Source organism: Chinchilla lanigera, unplaced genomic scaffold (assembly GCF_000276665.1).
Source record: "Chinchilla lanigera isolate Chin_1 unplaced genomic scaffold, ChiLan1.0 scaffold00043, whole genome shotgun sequence".
Classification (NCBI taxonomy): domain Eukaryota; kingdom Metazoa; phylum Chordata; class Mammalia; order Rodentia; family Chinchillidae; genus Chinchilla; species Chinchilla lanigera.
In genome coordinates this window covers 4093786-4114758 of record NW_004955444.1, presented here as the reverse complement: position 1 = coordinate 4114758, position 20973 = coordinate 4093786, and the positions used below count along the sequence as shown (strand labels likewise).

At 38.3% G+C, this 20973-nt stretch overlaps 1 protein-coding gene across 1 annotated transcript in view; it reads left to right on the top strand.

The window, feature by feature from the left end:
• Positions 1-20973, top strand: part of Zfhx4 (zinc finger homeobox 4) — a 177247-nt gene that overhangs the window by 1318 nt on the left and 154956 nt on the right. The gene's annotated exons all lie outside the window — the stretch shown is intronic.

Sequence of the window (20973 nt, the reverse complement as noted above, 5' to 3'; positions counted from 1 at the left end):
CTCTTTGTTACCTGCAGTCCGGCGGGGCTCCTGCGGCCGCTCGGAGGCTGGGGCGCCGGGCCGCGGCTCCTCGCTGCCCGCGGCTCCGGAGAGCGCTTAGCTACCGTTCGGAGAGACACCCTCCTCGGGGGCGCCGCGGGCTCGGATCGCACACGCGGACCCCCACCCCACGCCGCCCGCTGCACGCGCGGACACGCTCACACCGGCACACACTCGCGGACACACGCGCTCTCCCTGCCCCCCGGCTCCGGCCCCCACCTCCCCTTACCCCTCCCCCCTTCCCAAAAAAGCACACACACAACAACACCCCCCAAACCAAACAAAAACCTAAAGACAAGTCCGCTGGCTGAAGATGGTGGATTGACACCGACCCAGACAGAAGCAGGTCCCCGGGAAATCCGGCCCTCCCGGTTCCTGACAGTTGCATTTCCTCTCCTTCGGCCCCCCCTTTTATTAACTCTGTTCCATGTTTAATCAAGGATCATGTAGATGGCAAAGGAGAGACAGAGAGAGGAGAGAAGAAGAGAGAGGGGGAGAGGAGCGAGAGACGAGAGACAGGAGGGTTTTTTTTTTTATTGTGTTCTCCTGGATTTTCAGTGGCTTGATCCCTATAAACGTGGAGTGGTTAAAGCTCATATGCAGAATTATATTTTTAGCTGGGTGGATGGATGGAAGAGTGAGACAGAGGCTGCGGCTGCCGCTGCCTTTTCGGGTGTTGCTTAGATTAAGGCTGAGACTTGGCTGCGATTGGGACGCGACAGTGACACGGGCATCGATCGCTTCCATTGAGAGCAAAGCAAAAACACAGCCCGGGTATGTAACACTCTCGGTGCCATCCACACTCGTTTTACTTTATATTTACTGGCAAAACTGACAGAGCACGCTGAGGCTTTCTCTCTTCCTTTCTCTCTCTCTTTCTCTCTTTCTTTCTTCTTTCTCTTTTCTAATTCAAGACTAGAGAATTGTTTATAGAGATTGTTGGCAAGCACGGGGCTGAAATAAAACAGAAAGAAGATATTTCGGATTATTTCACTGCCTCTGTGACTCTGGTGCAGTTTTTCTTCACCGAGGAGCGTATTAAAGAGAATGAAGGTTTTCTTTTTTCCTTCCTCGTCCTTAAAAAAAATCCTTAAGGGAATATTTGCTAGTTTTCAAGGTTTTCGGTTTCAGTCAGCAGGAAGGCACGCAAACATAAAAGATGGCTAGCCAGCTGTTTTAACCTCTTGCACCTGGTATCAGTGTGGGGATCATAAGTTTTATACAGTTATTTTTAAATGGCGTTAATATTTATGACATAAACTATTGAAGAGTATCACTATGTTTATTCAATAGCTGGCTGCTTTTGTATTTAAAAAAGTAAACTCATATTCGAGTGTTTTCATTTTTTATAGCAATGAAGATAGGGTCAATGAAATATGGGGCAAATACCATAAATCTGAAAAGTGAAACGTACCCAAGGAACAAAGAAAGGTCAGGTAAACCAGCTGTGGAAGTCAAAGCAATAGCAGCAGCTGTGGGCTCAATGGGCTCTGGGTCTGTGAAGTGAAAGTTGCCACTTGAAGTTAAAAATGAAGAAGCCATGTGCAGTTCTATTGTAATCTTTGCAGTTTTCAGCAGACGAGGCCAAATCTGTTCATTAATTTTGAGCTAGTTGGATTATTTTCAAAGATGCTGCACCCTAAAAGGAAAACATAAAAGAGGCAAAGAAAATTGCTGTTTAATATTGCAGAATTTACTGCTTCCCTTCTGACCAGGAGCCTAAATTTACACAATGAAATTTGATTATCTCTAATAACAATATTAGATCCTGCATTGGATGGATGAGAATTGAGGTGGTTTTGTTGATTGCGAGGGTTTAATGTTGCATTTCAGAATCTGATGTGGTTTGGCCTCCCTTCCATTAACTGGAAAACCCCTGAGGTTTTACAATTATTTCTTAAAGATAATACATTTAAGATTGCATTGGTAGGCTGAAGAGAAGTCATAACGGCAAGAAGGGAAGCCCTTAATAACTCTTGAGATTCAGACATGTTCAGCAGTTAGATTGGCTCTGACTTCACCAAGGGTCGACAATGTGTCATTTCCACGAAGCCAAATTGCCCTCTGCCTATATGATATTAATGTGCAAATCAATATTTCAGGGATTAAATTTCCCTTCTTCATTTTTTATGGTTTCTACCTCAATAAGTCTCAAGTCTATTAGAAGAGGCTGGATGATTTAAAATCTTTCACTGCAGAATGGCTTGTCCTAGTGTTGTTTCACAGGCCATTTTGGGGTTTTCGTTGTAAAGACTAAAGGAATCCTACAGAAGTTGTGAGGTAGTGTAGAGCCAGACTCAATAGTGTAAAGCCCGTGTTCGATTAAGAGCTAAAAGGTATTGAAAATATAATATATATATGTTTATATAATGTATGTACATTTTGCAGCTTTAAAAATATTATGTTAATCACCTATTGATTTATTTCAAGATCAATTGAAGCTCCTTTCTTATTGGTGATTTGTTCAGCATTCTTGAGGCCTGGGTTAATCTTCTTAAAAAATGTGCATGGATTAGTTTGGTGTGAAAGTATGGGGAGAGACAGATTTTTACTTAGCAACATTTTTCTGAGAAGTAATTTTAGAAACCATTGTTTGTGAGAGTAATAGTCAATAGAGTAATAGTCATTTGCATACACTGTTGTCACTGCTATCCTGGCATTCTGTGGCTGAATGACTTAGCTGATATCTGTTAGATGAGCCTTCTTCAACTCCCTTTTAGATTTCATTTCTAGCACTTAGTAGGGACATTGCTTTTCACCCTGTTGGAGGAACACAGCTATAAAAGACGTTATTTGATTTGCTTGGAAATGACACAAAGCAGAAATGGGAGGGAATCAAAATAAAAGATTGTGACTTTATCATATAATCTTGGGGAGGCCTACTGCCCATCATTTGGCCGTGTTTTATAGTCTTAAACCATCTGGACCAAGTTCCGCACAGCTGCACGAATTTCATATGTGATAGAACATTTTTTCCATTCAGTGTGAAATGTTCCTTCCTAAAAAACGTACACCAGACTCGCTTAATTTAGTCTGTTAAAAGAAATGCACATGAAAAAGGACAAAAGGCTCTTTAATCTCTGCAAGCTGTTTGTTTTTCTTCAAGATTCCTGTCTATTTGGGTTTGGAAAGTCGTGTTTATTGAGGAGATGATTCTGAGGTGTGACATTAAAATAATATATGATTTTTGGACTAGTGGCCGTGCTCTTGCTTAATTTGCAGAGCTACTTTTTATGCCTGTCAAAACAGAGAGTTAATCTATCCTTATTTACAGTTAATCTCAATAAAATTAATCTTAACTATGCTTTATTCAGTGGCTTAAAATATCTAATTATATTCAATTAACTGTTGTCATAGTAATTAACATTGCTTAATTACCTCTGCATATATTTATGTAAAGCTCATTAAGTGCTGCGGATGCCTTTCCCTCTCTCTACTTGCTATTTTTGCTGTTGTCAAACCGTTTTCATCTCCCAAGGTTTGACAATGTCAACGAGAACAAATTCTTTCTTAACATTTTCTTGAAATGAATGCGATTGCTTTCCTTTGAGAAGATACTCGTTAGGGGCCTTTAGAGACGAATCCATTCCCCCTCTTCATTTTCCTTGCCCCTTGTCTCCAGCACACTCACAAAATATTTTCTGTCATTGTTGCGAGAAATATGAGAAGCCAGGTTAAGCTTTGTGTTTATAAGTGAGGAGACTTTCTGTGTCTGCCTAGGGGCTGTATCCACAGGCAGAGGGTTTTTTTTTTTTTAACCTCTAAGACCATTTTAAGGGTTAAAGACTTGGCCAAGGTTCAAACTGAGAAGCGCCCAGGGAAAGTGCATGTGAATATGTACAAGTTTCATGTAATTAGTGCTTAATTATATTAACATATGCAAATTGTCAACTTAGGAGCTTGTTGGGCCGGCAGAGATCAGCTAGGCACAATTGCTGTATTGTTCTGAAACAATAATGGATTTCTAGTTGGATTGTGGAAACACATAACTAGCTATCTAATTTAACTCATACCATGGTGAAATTTCATTAGTCTCCATGGAGACTGGTTTAATTGTGCTGACTAATGTTCTGGGCTGCAGAATGTCCTAAAAAGAAAGCGTTGTTTGCCTAATCCACCTTACAATGACACTTGTTTGTACATGTTTCCCTTGTGTGGGAATTTGCATATGCAAATAAATAGTTTCTCTGCCCCATTTGTCATGGCTGTTCATTACCCATGAAGAGGACATTGTTACTAGGCTGTTACTGAGTCTCCCAAGGCAGGAGAGTGTCAGCCAGTCCAGCTACATTCTTTCATAATTTGTTTCTGATTAATAGACCAGAGTGAGCCTCATTCATTTTGGGCATCTGCACAGAGAAGGTCAGTTCTGTCACAGAAGAGAGTTTCTGCAGTCATTAAAGCTCTTCTCCTCCTCCTCCTCCTTCTCCTTCTCCTTCTCCTTCTCCTTCTCCTTCTCCTTCTCCTTCTCCTTCTCCTTCTCCTTCTCCTTCTCCTTCTCCTCCTCCTCCTGCTTCTCCTTCTCCTACTCCTTCTCCTTCTCCTTCTCCTTCTCCTTCTCCTTCTCCTTCTCCTTCTCCTCCTGCTTCTCCTTCTCCTTCTCCTTCTCCTTCTCCTTCTCCTTCTCCTTCTCTTTCTCTTTCTCTTTCTCTTTCTCTTTCTCTTCTTCTTCTTCTTCTTCTTCTTCTTCTTCTTCTTCTTCTTCTTCTTCTTCTTCTTCTTCTTTCTTTACTTCTTTCCTTCTTTCCTTCTTTCTTTCTTTCTTTTCCACCCAATGGGTAACATAATCATGTTTAAAGTAATGTATTCTTGTTCTAAGAATGCCTCTACTAATAATCTCTAGTTTCCTAAAGTAAGATAGGAAAAGAAAGGAGATTCCCTTATTGGAATATTAATCCTGTTTTTGACAGAAAGGTAAACTGATATAATTGCTTTTCAGTTGAAGGAATGGGGGTTTATACAAGTGTGAAAGCATCGGAAAAGGATTAGCATTTTTTTGCATAATGAAAAGCTCTGTTGAATAGGGTCCTGAATGGCTGACTGAATGACTAAGATGAAAGGAAGATGAAAATGCAGGCCTCTCTTTCTTTATGCCTATGCTGTGCTCTCTCTAAAGTTATGTTTGTCCAAGACTTGAAAAAACAAGCAGAGGCTCAGGTTTCAGCAACTTTATAAGATTCCCTGAGCTTTCATCATCCCTGGGAAGTAATGTGTATGACAGTAGTGTAGTCGAGGATGACCAACAGAGGTTTGTATGTGAAAGAATGTCCAGAAACATGCCAGGCTAGCCAAATATTGACTATTGAGTATCAAGAATTCCCAGCACTTTGCTGGCAAAAACAGTTATTTTAGAATCGGCCAGGGGTGTGATATGAATACTTAGTTCATTTACAGTTGAACATACAGTATGCTTTTGGCTCCCATCAACTATAAATAACTGTCCCAATTGGCAGAATGCTTCACTTGGAAACGACTTATGCATTTTGACTTTTGGCAATGTTAGGCGTTTTAAGTGGCCTGTCAGTTTTTGTGGCTGGGAGGGGACAGTAGCATAGAATACAGAGTTATTTTCTTAGACTTTAGTGCATAAAGTTCTGGGTGCAGCCTTTATGTTGCTTTGTAGGTATACTGCATATCTTGTTTCTAGACACCTTCAAAAAATACCTAGGTACTGTGTGTTCACTCCTGGAATCATATGCTGTAGGGTTTTCCCTTGTCATTTGCTAGGGCTTTAACTGGTTATCAGCTGATAATGTGATCAGGACTCTTAATGATGTTTCTTCAACCATAATTATGGTGGTTACAACACCATAAATGTTAAGACTCTTTCAAAGGTAGGAATTATTTCTTTTGTATATATGTAAGTCAATTGCAGTGTAATGATTTGTATGTATATATTTTAATCAAGCTCTTTCTGGTCTGAGGTCACCACACATGATATACTGAAAGATTTCAGCAGATATTCACCCCACTGGTTTGTTGCTGGCTTGTAGAACTTCCTCTTGCCTCATCACTTCTGTGGTTCAGTTGCTGAGGTACTATTAAGATGGTTATGTGGAAACTTGGGAAATCAGAAGTATTTTCATGTAAATTAAAGTGAAAGGGCTGCCTCTTGAGTATAGCGTATTGTAAAGGGGAACTCTTTGATCTTTGTTATATAGTCACCAAAATTCTTTACTAGAATCCTTTTTAAAATTTGTCAAGAAATTCTGGATTGTTTCAAAAACTTTTATGGTTAACTTTATGATATGCTTGAGAAAAGTCTTAAAAGAACAAAAAAATCCACATGGAGGCTATTCTTTTACATGCATAAGGGCTTGTTAAGGTATTTCCATAAGAAAAATGTGTTAATTTAAAAAATAAATTCATTTATATTTTAAGACATTGTTAACCAGGCACCATGTGTTGTAACTGGCAGTTTTCCAGCCACCATGGAGGTGGATCACACATGGGTTAATAGTAGCTTATGTGATGTCTGCATTCTTAGGAAATGGGCCAAAGCCCAGGGTATTCTGATATCAAGATTTTAGGAATCAGACAGAAAGCAGAATATATGTTTATATGGGAACAGATGGACACATGTGAGAACTAAAAGTGCACAGTTTCTCTTGGCACTTGTTTTACTTATCCCTGATGATATAACCAAGATCTCAGTGCACTCACAGTCTTTGATGGCTAAGGACAAAATGGGCTTTTAATGAAGCTCAATGACATTATTTTCTTGCATAAGGATTGTTCCCCTTGCAATCTTGCTGGAGTTGATGTTCTGTTAATTCCTTCATTTCAGAGGTTCACCCTTTGCCTTGAAAGTTTGGTACGATTTCACATGTGACATGCAATCCTCAGCTCAGGAGCGACAACTTTCTACTTCCCTGTTCTTTTAATGGTTTGTGAGTGAAAGAAAATATTTGTCATTCGGAGGCATTTTTGAATGTGTGCACTCAATTTAAAGATATGCTAAAGTCATATTTGGCAAGCTGAATCTCTAATATAATTAGCCACTTTAACATTCTTCAGATGAAAAAGTAAAATTTAAAACTTTGAACAAATTGACTTGTATCTTATAATGCTCTCACAGTCCACGCAAATCCTATAGGAGTTTTTAGGATCCAGGTTGGTATCAATGGGTAAGCATCAGATTTTTAGATGATAGATCCTTTCTAATGTTTGCTGATCCTGGGAATGCTTAAGTGGTGCTTAGATGATAATTACTAAATGGTCCGTATTACAGCACATACCATTAAAGATGAAGTATATAGGTCCCATTTAAAGCTATAAAAACAGAAAGCAATCTAAATATATTTACTAAGATCTAAATAATTTTAACTAGAGAAAATTAACTTTGGGGTTAAAATGTGCATTTTATAACTGTCTATAACGTTATTTTCCTTCACTGTAAAGAAAGGAAATTTGTACCTGTAACATTATTAAAAGACAGAAACATGAGCTGGTGTATGCCACCTGACTACATTGTTAAAATCAAAACAAAACTTTATCAGAGGGGAGTTTTTGGAGAACCTTAAAATTTGCCTGTTTGGAATAAATTGAAGAAGCCCAGTCATTGTTAGATTTATATTTTCCAGGACATCTTTATTAAGTCTGCAATACTTTATTATTGCAGATTCTCCAGAGTTGCGCTTATAATGCTTTAAAAAATACATTGAAGCATAGTGTGGTTAATACTTAGGACATCTTTAATTGACTAATGGAGATTGAGGATAACTCATCTTTTTGGTTTGTTACATACAATCGTTTTTAACACTGTTGTACACACACACACACACACACCTTTCCACGTTAGTTTCTCTTTCCTCTTTAGATGCCTCCATTCTGTGAAATTTTCCTTCTACAGACTAAATTTCTTTTATTTTCTAAGAACTGTTCAATAGTCTCAACAGAAAAGATCAGGCAGCATGGTAAGGCAACTAGAAACTATCAAAATGTTACAGCTTGGAAACTGCCTTAAAGTCATTAAAATGAGTGTAGGTGGCTCGTGGTAAAATGTGGAATATTGAGTACCAGAGAAATTACCATGAACTGACCAAACACAGTAGGCGAATGTGAAGGCAAAAGCTCAAATATCATTACCGAAGGACCGATAGTCTCATTGCGTGAGTGACTGTGATGGCAGAGGAAGGGTGAAGAGAGGAAAAGGAGGACGACCCATCCGTCCGTACTCCGGCGGTGCTACCCTCTCCGGTGACAGCGAGTTCTGAAAGAACAGTGGAGTCTGGACGGCCTCTTATCACTGTGACTGTTGAACATATTTTTACATTAACTAGGGGGTTGGACTAGGTGCTTTGAAAGACCAAGAAGAGCCTATGATTCATGAAAACACTGATGATCTCAGTGACTTAAAATGTATTCTAATAATCATGAACATGGTGTGAACAAGAACAGAGTTTCCGTTGCGTGTGGGGAAAGTCAACGAAGACAAGGCTGAGACATTTCAGAGGCAGCTCAGTGTATAGAAAGAATGACAGCTACAGCCAGACATTTCATGGGTTCTTTCATAAATTCTTCTTCCTTTTTAAGTGTGTTTATTGATTTGAACTCAAATTTTAGATATTTGAAAGTTTAACTTGTGTTTTGGCTACTGAATAACCATTAGTAACCATATCAAATCATTAGGACAACTTGGTTAAATTCTTTCTATGGGTGACTTTATCTAAGTTACTTAATCTTTCTAAGCCTCAGTTTCCTCATCTGTATCCCAAGGTTGCTTTAGAGATTGGTAAAGTGTCCTCAACATTAAAATAAATAAATGTGGCAGGATTTGATGCTTGCCCCTATATTTCCTTTGTTTTTTTCAATAGAAGCTGGTTTGAATGTAACACTCAGCTAAATAGCATTAAAGCAAATCTGCATAGAGTGGTTTGAGCAGAGTTGCCTTTCTCCATAAGAAGAGACAGGAACAAGGCAATGGCTAGGTGTAAGACGTAGGAAAAAGAGGTGGTTGGCTTCTTCTCCTGTACGTTGGTCATTGACAGGTACTTAGATGGCATTGAGGTTGATAGGTGGTTGGTCCTCCACATCATTACTCTCTGGCACTCCATTATCCGAGGGCTTGGTTTGATTGGTTTGATCAAGTTGGTTTGATTCCGAGGGCTTCTAGATATTTAATGCATTTCTGGGTCTTTATTTTTCTAAGAAGCAAATTAGGACAGAAATAGTTTTTAAATAATTCAGATCTTGGTCTATCCAAATGAGCTCCAGATTCCAGACTGTCCATTAAACACAATAATAGAAGAGACCACAAAGCTTATTTCAGTCATGTAGTTGACCCAGTCTGCTTGAAAGCCTTTGAATTAGAGGATTTTCCAAAACTAGATTAAGTGTCATAGAAATAACTTTCTATGTATTGGGCATTAACATACTTTGATATTACCATGAAAAGAACAGGTACTGTTACACTGTACCCTGTTGACCAAAATTTATATCAGTCTAGACAACTAATCCAACTGTCAAACACAACTAATATCTATAGAACTCTTACATTTTTTGGGGGGATTTTTTATAGCCAAATTGTGAGTCTCTACCTTATTTAACTATTTGAGAAGATCATAGCCCTGTATCTCTTTATACTAATGCATTATTCCAGAGAGGACTACCTAAACTGAAAGATACATTAAGCATTAACAAATACATAAATAAAAATTTTGGATCATCTAGATAATTAAATCTTTTTATGGTTTTTAAAAATCTTTCTGTTCTTAATAATTTCTCATTGTGATTCATCCAAGCTACAAATTCATACACAAAATTGTTTATATTTTATTGTAAACAAAAGTATATTTGAATTGTAATTTCACAGTTTTGTGTTTCATTTTTGTTTAATATTGAGATATGTTTGCTTCATAACACTTGTTAAACCATTTCTTAAAAGTGGGTGATGTCCTGTATTGTGGTCATTATAAGAGGCCCTGGACCTTGACAGTTTATCTGAAGCACATTTTGTGTAGTCTAAGCATTTACTGAATACTAATCAAGGTAATAATATCCTTTACCAGAAGGAAACAGTTAATGTCTTACCACTTTTCATGATTCCTAAGAGTTTCTTCAAATAAGTTGCCCCTTCCTGAGGGCAGCATCAAGATCTGTTTATCCACTGTATCCAGTGAGAGAAGCGTCAAGGGGAAGATCCTTGGCGCTCAATAACTATCTGTTAAGAGAATGAGTTGTAATGAAAAACATTCATAAAAAACTTCCGTTCATTAAAACTCTAGATTCTGCCTCTTCTCTTGAAATCTAGGTCCTGAAAATAAACATTCAACCTTAAAAACAGCTGGGCCTGTCTTGAAAATTCCGTAGAGAAAACAATCTTCCACTGAAATCTAAATGGGTTTTATATTAGAGTTGTAGGCTGTTGCAGTCAGAGGGAATATGGCATAAGCTCGTTGTTTAACAGACAAGGAAACTAACACCGAAATTCTGGCAAGATGTCGCAGAGTACAGGGCACAGCTGATGGGTATGTGTGCTTGTGTGTGTTCATGTGTGTGAATGCCTGTGTTCACATCAGTAAATTACTTAAAAGTTTTGCACCTTAGGTGGGTTAGCTCCTTTCTTATCTAAAACTCCTTAATGTTAATATGAGAATAGTTTGTTATGTGGGGTTTTTTATCGGAAGAGTTTTCCCAAGCAAAGAAAAGTTTTGAAGATATTCCTATTGCTATGATGACTGACTGTGCTGAAATTATAAAGGCAAGCTGTTACAGACAGGATAGAGATTGCCTGAGAGGTGCGAGCTTGCAGGAAAAAAATGGGGGCTGGGTGATTTGGTTCTTGAAATGAAGCAGGGTACAGATTAGGGATCATTATAGTTTGCCAGAAGTTGTTGGTCATAGAAGCCCGTTTAAGTGCTCACTGTCAACAAGGAAATCATGGGCAGCACTTAAAGTGACTCACCTCTGATTTATTCATAAACCTCACACGAGCACTTGGCTTTGTTCTTGCTCCGGGAAGGGGACTGATACCAATAAGGACAAGAATAAAGAGCTCCTTGCATGGCCAGGAGTGAATAGCACTTTACCTCAAAGCCTGACCTCCTTTCTCAGCGTCTGTTGTGCCAGCGCTGACTCTGATTGGCTGTGTTTCCTCAGATGAATGCGGAGAAGAGGTTATAACAAGTATCTCCTCTGTAAACCCCATAGTGTACATGGCAAGAAGTATGCAACCGGAAGTTCGGTTCTGTCTTAACCGGAAGGTTTGGGTGTTTATACTAAATGAAAAAGCTTCTCTTTTCCAAGAGCTTGAAGAGTTTCACATTTAATAATAGTTGGAAAAGCATTGTTTCTTTCTCATTGAAAAATACAATAATCTCAGAGTAAAACTGGCTTTGACAAACCCTCCCCCGACTAAAGTGAACTGAGAGAAATTTAATAAAGGGGCGGAGCTAAGGGGTTAGGAATAAAACAGGTACTGCATGGGTGGAAGCAATGAAATGCACCGGCTTGCCAATTGATTAACCATGTTTATCTTAGTAGCTTCATTTGTGTCACTTCACAAATTATGCTTTGCTGCAGCAGTCCCTGCTGAGGGGAACAAGGCAAAAGCCTTTCAGAGACAGTCAGCTGGCAGGTTTACACTGGGGCAGAGGTTGGGTGGAGTTACTTAAATCCCCAGAGCAACGTTCAGTTAGTACCAGCCCCCCACCCCGACACCCACTCTGGCTGCACTTTTCTCCTTGGATGGAGTTGTTTTCTTATTACCTACAGTGCACATATTTACACAGATGGCTTCGGATTTGTACAACACACTACATGAACTCAGAAGAGCCATATTGGGAGATGGTGATGAGCGTTAATGATACGTCTTGGAGAAAGCCATCCTTCCATGCAATCACATCGGAGCCATCGGCTCATCTGTCATGGCTGCAGTGAAAATGTCAGGACCAATGAGTGTATGAGTGCTGAACAAGCAAAAGGATTTCGAAGAGAGACGTTTTGTGTGTGTGTGCTGGGAGCCGGACGTGGCCTAGCTTTAGCTCCAGGGAAATACTGCGATTAGCCAACACTGTACAGATCCTTAGCATCACAGAATGGGTTGGGAAAATGGAGACTTAGAGGTCCTGAGGATGGGCCCATTTCTGGAGACATGATCGAGGCCAGTGATGGCTTTCAATGATACAAACGACCCGCTGCAGCTCGCTGCAGGTCACCACCACCGCTAGGCTTTTGTACAGAAAGTGGACGAGAGAAAGAGGTGATTTGTGAAAATTATTTTAAGGATGGCATTGTATGCAGGATCATTGATTTCAGCAGGACTGAAGGGACAGGCTTGAAAGGCATTGAGAGAAGGCCTATATGACTTGCTAAATGTGGCCCGTGTTTTAAATTTAGTTGCATTAAAAGCACTTCAATCTGCAGCCATCTAAACACCTTTCAGGAAGATAATATTTAAACATACAAAGGTAGCATTCAGGTTGAAAGCACTTTTGACAGTATAGTTGAGTGAAAGTTAGCACTTCATTTAAATAATAACAATGACCATGAAATACTTGTTACATGTTGAATTTACAAAAAATCCAGAAGCTAAACTTTCTTTACACAGAGTTCTTTTGGAAACTTTAATTGAAAAGTAACTTATTTTCTTTAGTTACACAAGTTCTTATCTTTGATAGACCAGTACTCGCAGATTTATTTCATTTTGGGCCCAGTTAACTGTTCTCTTTCAGATAATGTACCCATACAAGCTTTTCTTGTTTAATTCTATTGATTTACAGTGTTAAAGTGAAATAATCTGATACCTGTTTCCTGTCCTTTGAGTATTTGTCGTCAAAGAGGCTGATTAGTTTTTTCCCCCAGCTCTTTAGCTGTTTTAAATGTATAATTATCATTACATGTCATTTGATAGCTGCACTAATTGCTACCAACTATTGTCTGTTTGCACTTAATGCTGAAACCTGATCAACATCCTGCTTTGGTTGATGTTTGGTGGTAAACTTTAATTAACTCTTATTGCATTGAAGAAGAGTTCAGGCTGGGTGCTAACTAATCATTTACCTTCATTATGTCCTGACAGCACCACTTGTTCTCGGTCCTAATAGATAGACCAGTCAGTAAATAAACCTGCAAACCTCACGCCTTGTACTCGCTCCCTACAGATATTTTGCTACTTAAAGTATAAGATAATTGGGACCAGATAATTAGTTAGTTTAGTCGCTCTACTTCTGCAGACACGAATCTTCAATTGCTTCTTGCCTGCTGGACAATTTCATTTTAATAGAAACTGTAGATTGGAGATAGCATTATTCCTTCAACATGGTTCCTCTGAACATGCATCTTTTGAATCAATACAATTAAGCTTGTCTCCTGTTGGAATTCTTGTAATTATTTTTCCTGAAATACTTTTCCTGTAATGATATTGAAGTTAAAGTAATCAGGTTACCAGCAGATCATGTAAAATCCAGCTCAGAACTGCTGGCTGCTTGATTGTAATTTGTCTGACATCGAGTTTGTTTGAAAAGGGATAATATGTGGGTAAACCAAGGGGCTTATAATTATGGTTGACGTTTGTTTGTTTATAATGAAATCTAATTAAAGTTCATACATTTAAAACACAAAAGTTAATTACTGAATTGCTCACTTCACTGATGGGCAGCAGTCAAATTAACTTTCAGGCAAAGGGGGTAAAGAATGAGTGGGAGACAGAAATAGAGACAGAGATGCAAAGACAGAGAGACAGAGAGAGAGACAGAGGGAGACAGACAGATCACAAAAACCCAAACCAAAGACTCTTCATCATAGGAATAAGATAACCAACTAATCTTAGTGATCTAACTGAAATTTGCCAATATTTCATCCAGAAGAAAACTTGGCATTCCACTTACATTCTCTGTTATATTAGTCCTAATGTGGCCTTTAATATAAAATAATTTGAAATATTTACATGAAATATAAAAAGATTATATTTGGTAGATTCTAAGAGTATTATATAGTAAGTGGCACTTGGTAATGATTTAAAGAATCGAGTATCTAACTTTCTCCATTAAAACTACTTGAAACCATATGAAAGCATTGAAATCATTGCTCAGGGAACAGGAATGTTTGCTGGAATACCTGACCTGTGATTAATTTTATGAAGATAATTATGACTGATTTAGGCTGTAATGAATGATTTTTCTCTTTTAAAAATGTATGTACAATGTTGTACTCTTTGTTTCATGGGTTATGAGATCATATTGATAGAATGGTGAAATACAAATAATTATTCAAATGTTTTCTCTTAAATACGCATTTGCCAGGAGTGCATAATCAACTAATCAATTAAATATATGAACAGAGAAGGAAAAGTAGATATAGATTAGAATATATTGTTATCATATTTTATATGAAATAAATATATGTGTGCAATGATTTTGACTAACTTAGCAAATCTTTTCTTGAAGCCAAATATTCTATGGTAATATATACCTCAATAAATTAAAAGTAATTTGTAAATGGTTCTATATGATGATTTAAGGCATTACCAACTAAGCACTCGGGTTATGTGTATGCCAGAGATTACTCCATTACATTTTTTAAGACTAGCAATATAAGCATATGAAATGCATGGCCACTGTGATTTATAACTTCCAAAAATGATCGAGGTGGTCCGTGTTTTTTTGAGGAAAGCTAAACAGTTCCATGTAAAAGCCATATTGAGTAATGTCATGCACTTGAACTTTCAAATGTGATAGAGATTTAAGAAAAGGTGTCTGAGAAAAATGATGCTGTTTGTTATTGAAACACTTACAAAATTGAGGATATTTTTATAAGTTTTAGTATTTTCAGGGAAAATATATATTTCATATAATACCTAGTTGATTTGTAGATTTACATTTCCTTAGAGAAGAACATTTAAAAGGAATATGTTGTCATTTAACTCTAATCCTACTTCCATAGAGGAGAAAATGGGGAGATGAGTGATGCATAGGTATGGCTGCTCTCTAGCATTTGGAGGTACCTTTTTCTTCTTTAGAGGAAGCAAGAAAAGTCAATAAATTCTCACAGTATTGGCAAACAACAGCTTTCTAGTAATACTTTAGCTGATTAGGACATCCTTATCCTTTAATGAAGCAATCACTGCAAAGCCCCAATGTCAGCTGGAATACTAGCAAAACAGTACCTACGGAAAAAAATCAGAAAGGGGCACTGCCCTTAATTACAGTTCATGTCCTTGTCTCACACCAATACAGAATATTCATTTTTAATTAGAATGAATATGAAAATTAGGACTCTACCAAATTGGTTAAAAGTACCAAAGCTTTTTCATTTTTTACAAAAGTAGCTAAAGTATTTGGGTCCTTCTTGTCCACTGATTATGAAATTTTCCCAAAACAAACACGTAACATGGGTCATATAATAGTGTAATCTGGTTAAAGTCAGGTTATTGATTCTTCTTTAAGGAAAGTAGCTGGAGTTTGATTAAAGTTGTAAAGAAAATGAAACAAAATTCCTGTTTCCCACCACTAATGAAATTAAGGATGATTGGACTCTTTGGCAAAGTACAGTACGCCCTTTTTCTTTAGTTCTGCAACACATACATTTAATGCTATGTAATTGTCATATAAAAGTCCACGTGCATTTAGCACTGAGAAAGGCAAGGAGGATGGGAAGAGGGGAAAAAAACAGAAAGAATCAAGGGGGAAGAATATACATCAACCACAACAGCCCTATTTATAGGGAAGGAAACAAATTGCATTGAATAGCTCATTGAGGTTGTAATGAGAAAAATGAGGAGAAGAGGGAAAATAACTTAGTTGCCTCACATTCATATTTGTCTTTGTAAACTTTCCCTTCTTAGAAATGTGCTTGTTTTAAATGCTGAATATATTTGGTTGCATCCTTCTGTTCAAACTTAATTACCCTCTCCCCTTTGTCATGACATGGGTGGAAAGTTTTTGCCCTGTCAGGAGAGGTCGTCACACATTCTTCTGCAGCTCCCTTCATTAATTCCTTCTTGCAGAAGCATTTTCTCTCGTGCTGGGAAGGTAGAAGGGTGTAACAGAGGAGACCTGAAACATCAGCAGGAAGCTCTAAGCTGGTTAATGCAGTATAATTGTCTGGACATAGACTGGTCTTTGTTTGTGCGGTTCACTCCGAATCAGCTGTAATTAACTCCAGAGTGTTTCCAGATTGCCAGCAAAGAAAAATTACAGCTTTTCTGTTTTAAATTGTAAAGCTCACAAACATTAACTATGCAGATTGCATTTACTTTGATATATTTCTATCCTGCAAGAAAAAAAAAAGGGCTTGCTTGGCTCCCTATCCCACCTCTAAAAATGTGCTTTTGTTAAGTTATTTGATTTAGTGTCTATTGGAACATAATGGCTTCTTAATAGTGGGATTTGAAACCTTTTTACTTCATATTTTCAGTCTTTTGACATCCTTGTATTTGCCTGCCTTCTTGCTAACATTTTAAATATTGTAGTGGGAAAAAAGTTGTGCAATATTTTATGAAATACTAAACATCTACTAAAGCAAGAAATTGCAGAGAAAGCTGACTTAAAGGAAACCACCTGAAAAGGTCGGGATCAAAGATCTATGCTGCTGTAACTGGCATTTCCACCTAGGCACCTTACCTGTGTCTTGCTATATCAAAAGACTGAGAAAAGGACACTTTCACTCCCTTCCCTTGGTCAGCAAACCGGACCCTGGTAAAAGCTTCTGTACAGTAGTTTGTTATTACGAATTCCAGTATGAGTAAAAATGAAGTAGCAGTGTGAACTAATACAGCCTGGTACACAAAAGATCTGTCAGCAACTGATGCAAAAAAAAAAAAATCCAGTCTAAAATCTTTTTTTTTCCTTTCTTTCTTCTGAATTTAACAATAAGGAATTTAAGCCTCAATGTGGCTTTAGCAACCAAAGAAAAGCAGCTCTTGGTGTCTGCATAATACCACTTTGATGGATTTTTTTCATCAGTTCTCTGTACGTGGCAACAAATAAACAAGTATAATTATACTTGTGAAGGTCTATTCATTGCTTTGTCAGGATTAGATATATGTGCCGTTTTCACACTGCGTCTCTCTTTTGTCTTTGCCTAACTCACTATGACATATTGATAGAGGATTTGGAATGGGGAAAAGGCCACAGCAGAGACAGTGATGACCTTTTGGAAACTTGATATAATTCAAGGATTTTTATTTATTTTCTTCTTCTTCTTCTTCTTTTCTTTTCCTTTTTGATTTGTAACTTGTTACCAAATTCTCTCTAAGTGGACAACTTTTAACCCGTTTAAAATGGAGCAAATAAAGACTCCAAGAGCCCTGGGAGGTGGCTGGAGAGCAGAGCAGAGAATAAAAGCAGCAGGCTGAGGAGTGCGTCGTCTCCTCTCCCAGCTCTCAGCAGAGCGGCTAACCTAGCATTCCTTTCCCATTACTCTGTCCTGCCCTTCAGATTGCGTTCTTTTTAATCATTTCATAAGCACTGTCTCACTGGACCGTAGAGGAAGACGGGGACAGTCTCAATTACAAAACAGAGGTAAAAACTGGCCTCTCTGATTTGGGGTTCTAAGGGGAACTCTGCCTGCTGAATGCAAAGGAACCCTTCCATTGTTCAGAAAGCACCCCCTTTCATTACCCTGCCTCCTTGTAGGTGGGTTGGTCATTTAGCAAAGCAGAGTTGAGGCAGCAGTGACTGCAGAGGAAGCAAAGCAGAGGGAGCAAACAACGCTCTTTTCTACATATTGTCCATTATGTCTGTGAAAGGGATTCGACATGATCAAAGTCACTGATCTTGTGAATTCCTGCGAATACCAAAAGTCCGTGTCCATGTATTATAAGCAGACTAGCAGGTATGTATCATTCTGAACTTAGCATTAACATTATATTAGGATTTTTCTTAGCAATTTCTAGAGGACTTTGGTGATTTTGAAAAAAAAAACAGAATGTCTGGCAGTGAGAGTAGAAATTGGTGAGAACCCAATGCAAACCAGTTTCAATGGTGAAGCAACTCACAGTGAGTGAACTTGTTACACAGTCACTTTGGAATGAGTTCTACGGTTTCAGCTAAAATGGTTGTCTTTGTGGCCTTCATACTGGGACTTATAAAACTTTAGCATAAATTTCTTAAATGGGTAATGTTAGCAAAAGAAAAACCTCAGTTGACATTGATGACAATGAAATTACTTAGCAGCATATTCAGTGTGACTGCTTACTGATGTAAGCAACTTTCACTGTACACGGTGATCCTGTCAGAATATAGCGGTAAAGATTGCTGTGGTTATGGTTAGTAGCTCCTGGAAACAGTTACTAGCTATAGCAGTTGAAATAGTTTTATTATTTTTATTGTTGGTATTAGAATGAAATAGAAGTTTTGTGGTATGGAGGTCTTATGTATTTGACTTAGTTCCTAACTAATGTGTAACTTCTTGAGAGGAAATTGATAGGTGACTTCGTGTACAGCCTAGTGTGGCCTACCACATTGCTATGACCTGGGATGGATCCTTTAGCACAGTTTCTATTATTATTTACATATAGCAATAGTGTTACTTTTCTGAAAGTTACTTCTGGCTCTTTTAAAGTCATGTAAAAAGACAACCTGCTGTATGTTGAGATGACACTTTGCAGAGTCTACTCATTAACTGGCCAAAATTATTATCTGCACCTTACCTTAAGTCATCAGAGGTGCACTCAGAATGTGTGTAACAATTCTAGCAAATGTTTTTGTGATCTGAGAACTGTAGTGGGGGTCAGACTGAATGGAATTAGAATAATAAAGATAGCTCCCACGACAAGAGATTTTCTCACTACGTGTAGTTAATGTGAATCTTCTTCTGTGTATCCGATATATGCACCAAGCCTAGTTGAGTATGCTATCATGAAAGGTAAAATACCCTGGGTTCTGGGACTTTATATTTTTATCTAGCATCATTCATTTACCAACTTGCTTTCACTACAAGTCTCTAGTGTCCTTCTGCCTTCCTCATTTCTGTCAGTCCAGCAGAAGATTATATTTTGTGCATTTTGACTACCTTCAGTATGCGTATATTATGGAGAACTGATAAAGGTAAACATTAATGTTTGTGGGCTAATTAGCAAATTATTAGATTTTTCATGCTTATGGTTATCAGATTATTTCAGAGAGTTTTAAAAGCTGCATGCATGCCATGAGCATAATTAACCTGGAGCTCATCAATGATTAAAATTACACACCAAGCTTTATGATGTTTGATTCGTGAGCAATTAGAATGTCACTTTCACCATCTCAGTTACCAAAACGAATTTTGATTTCATTTTCAATCTGTGTAGATCTTTTGATGTATTTGGAACTGATCACTTCCTCTCTGATTTGGTTGACTGGATTAGATTTGATTACTGTTAAAGACAGTATTAATAAGCTATTCTTCATACTTAGTATGCTAGTGACCTTCCCTCTAAAAGACCTCATTGAAAAGAAGTTCTAAAATGCTTAGTAATGTTGGCAAACCCAATATCCTGTTTTGTGTTCCTTTTAGCTCTCTGGCACTGGGAAGACTGTGCCGGGGTAGGGGGCGGAAGGAGCATACAGACTGAGAGAGTGCACATCTATCATAACCAATCTAATATGCGAAGTAAGGTAGCAGCATCAACCTTTCTTGTTTCATTAATTGTCAGGATAAATGAATGTGTTGATTCTTTTTTTTTTAAATTAAGGCGCTGCTGGCCTTGAAGTTATGAGTTACTTCAATTTTAAGATTTGAAAGAATGTTGCTTACCTGTTTCATAAAAATTGAGACAGTGCCTGTGTCATAGGCTGAAAATAAACACTAAAGATTCAGACCACTCAGCTGTTGTGTACAGTGCCATCATTCTGCAAACTGAGAGATCTGCAGGGACTCGGAGAAGCTTAAGCTGTAATCAAGCTGCTATTACAGTAGCTGAAGTTTGCAGGCATGCGCACGTGCTCACACACGCAAGCGCACGCACGCAAGCGCAAGCGCACGAGGCGGGGGTGGGGGGAGAGAGAAGGAGAGAGAGCCTTTTTCCTGACATATGCCCAACTTTTTCCTGCTGCCTGAAACTGATATGGCTTTTATTGAGTACATCTCGTCTTCAACACAGGCAGTTTATAGTCTGCGAAACCTACTTGCGAAAACAAAACAAGAAACACACAACAACAATAAAAACAACAAAACTTAAAAAAAAAAATGGAAGGATTTTCATCGGGGGTGCTTGAGTGTGATTTGTTAAGCCGGGGGACGTGTTGATGGAGGCTGTAGTGGAGGTGAGCAACTCACCAGGACTGCGAACATCAGAACGGTGTCTGAAATGGTATTCATTACGTATTGCTGGGGAAAAAAGCACACCGAGTGAGCGCGATTGTCCCCTAGGATGATAGGATTGGTCGCAGTAAATATTAATTTCTGTTCGGTTGCCCATTGAGGGGACTGAAGTGCGCGGAAGAATTGCGATTGGTGCTTAATCAAGGCCAGCCGGACACCTGCTGAGAGCTTTTGCACAGGGAAGATTTGTAGCAAGCTGATTTACTGGCAAAATGAAAACCAGAGAGGAGTTTGGTCTGCGCTATCTCTAACTGTAATATTTCTAATTTTAAGGTTCCTTTATTTGTTGGCTTCCCTCCCACACTCATCCTCCCCTTCTGGTCACTACCTGGCAAAGAAAAAGTAAATTTCAAAATTACAAGTTGTTTGCCTTGTTCTTCTGGTGGTGCAGATGAAAATGAAAGTCATTTCCATCTCTACTGGGCTAGAGGAGGTTTGGAAGCATTTATGTATAGAGGTACCTGGTTTTAGAAAACGGCAGTAAAAAAGATCAGAATAACTGATATAAATTTCAGATTCAGTGTGAATGCTCACCGTGATTTCAAAAACACCTTGGATGTCTAGGCATGCCTGTGATAGCGATCTACACTGCTTTGCTACATTTACACAAAGCCTGCCTGTGATAGATAGGTATGATGGCTTGAAGTTTTTCCCCTCACCTTTTTAGATAGTCAAGTTTATAGCAGCTGT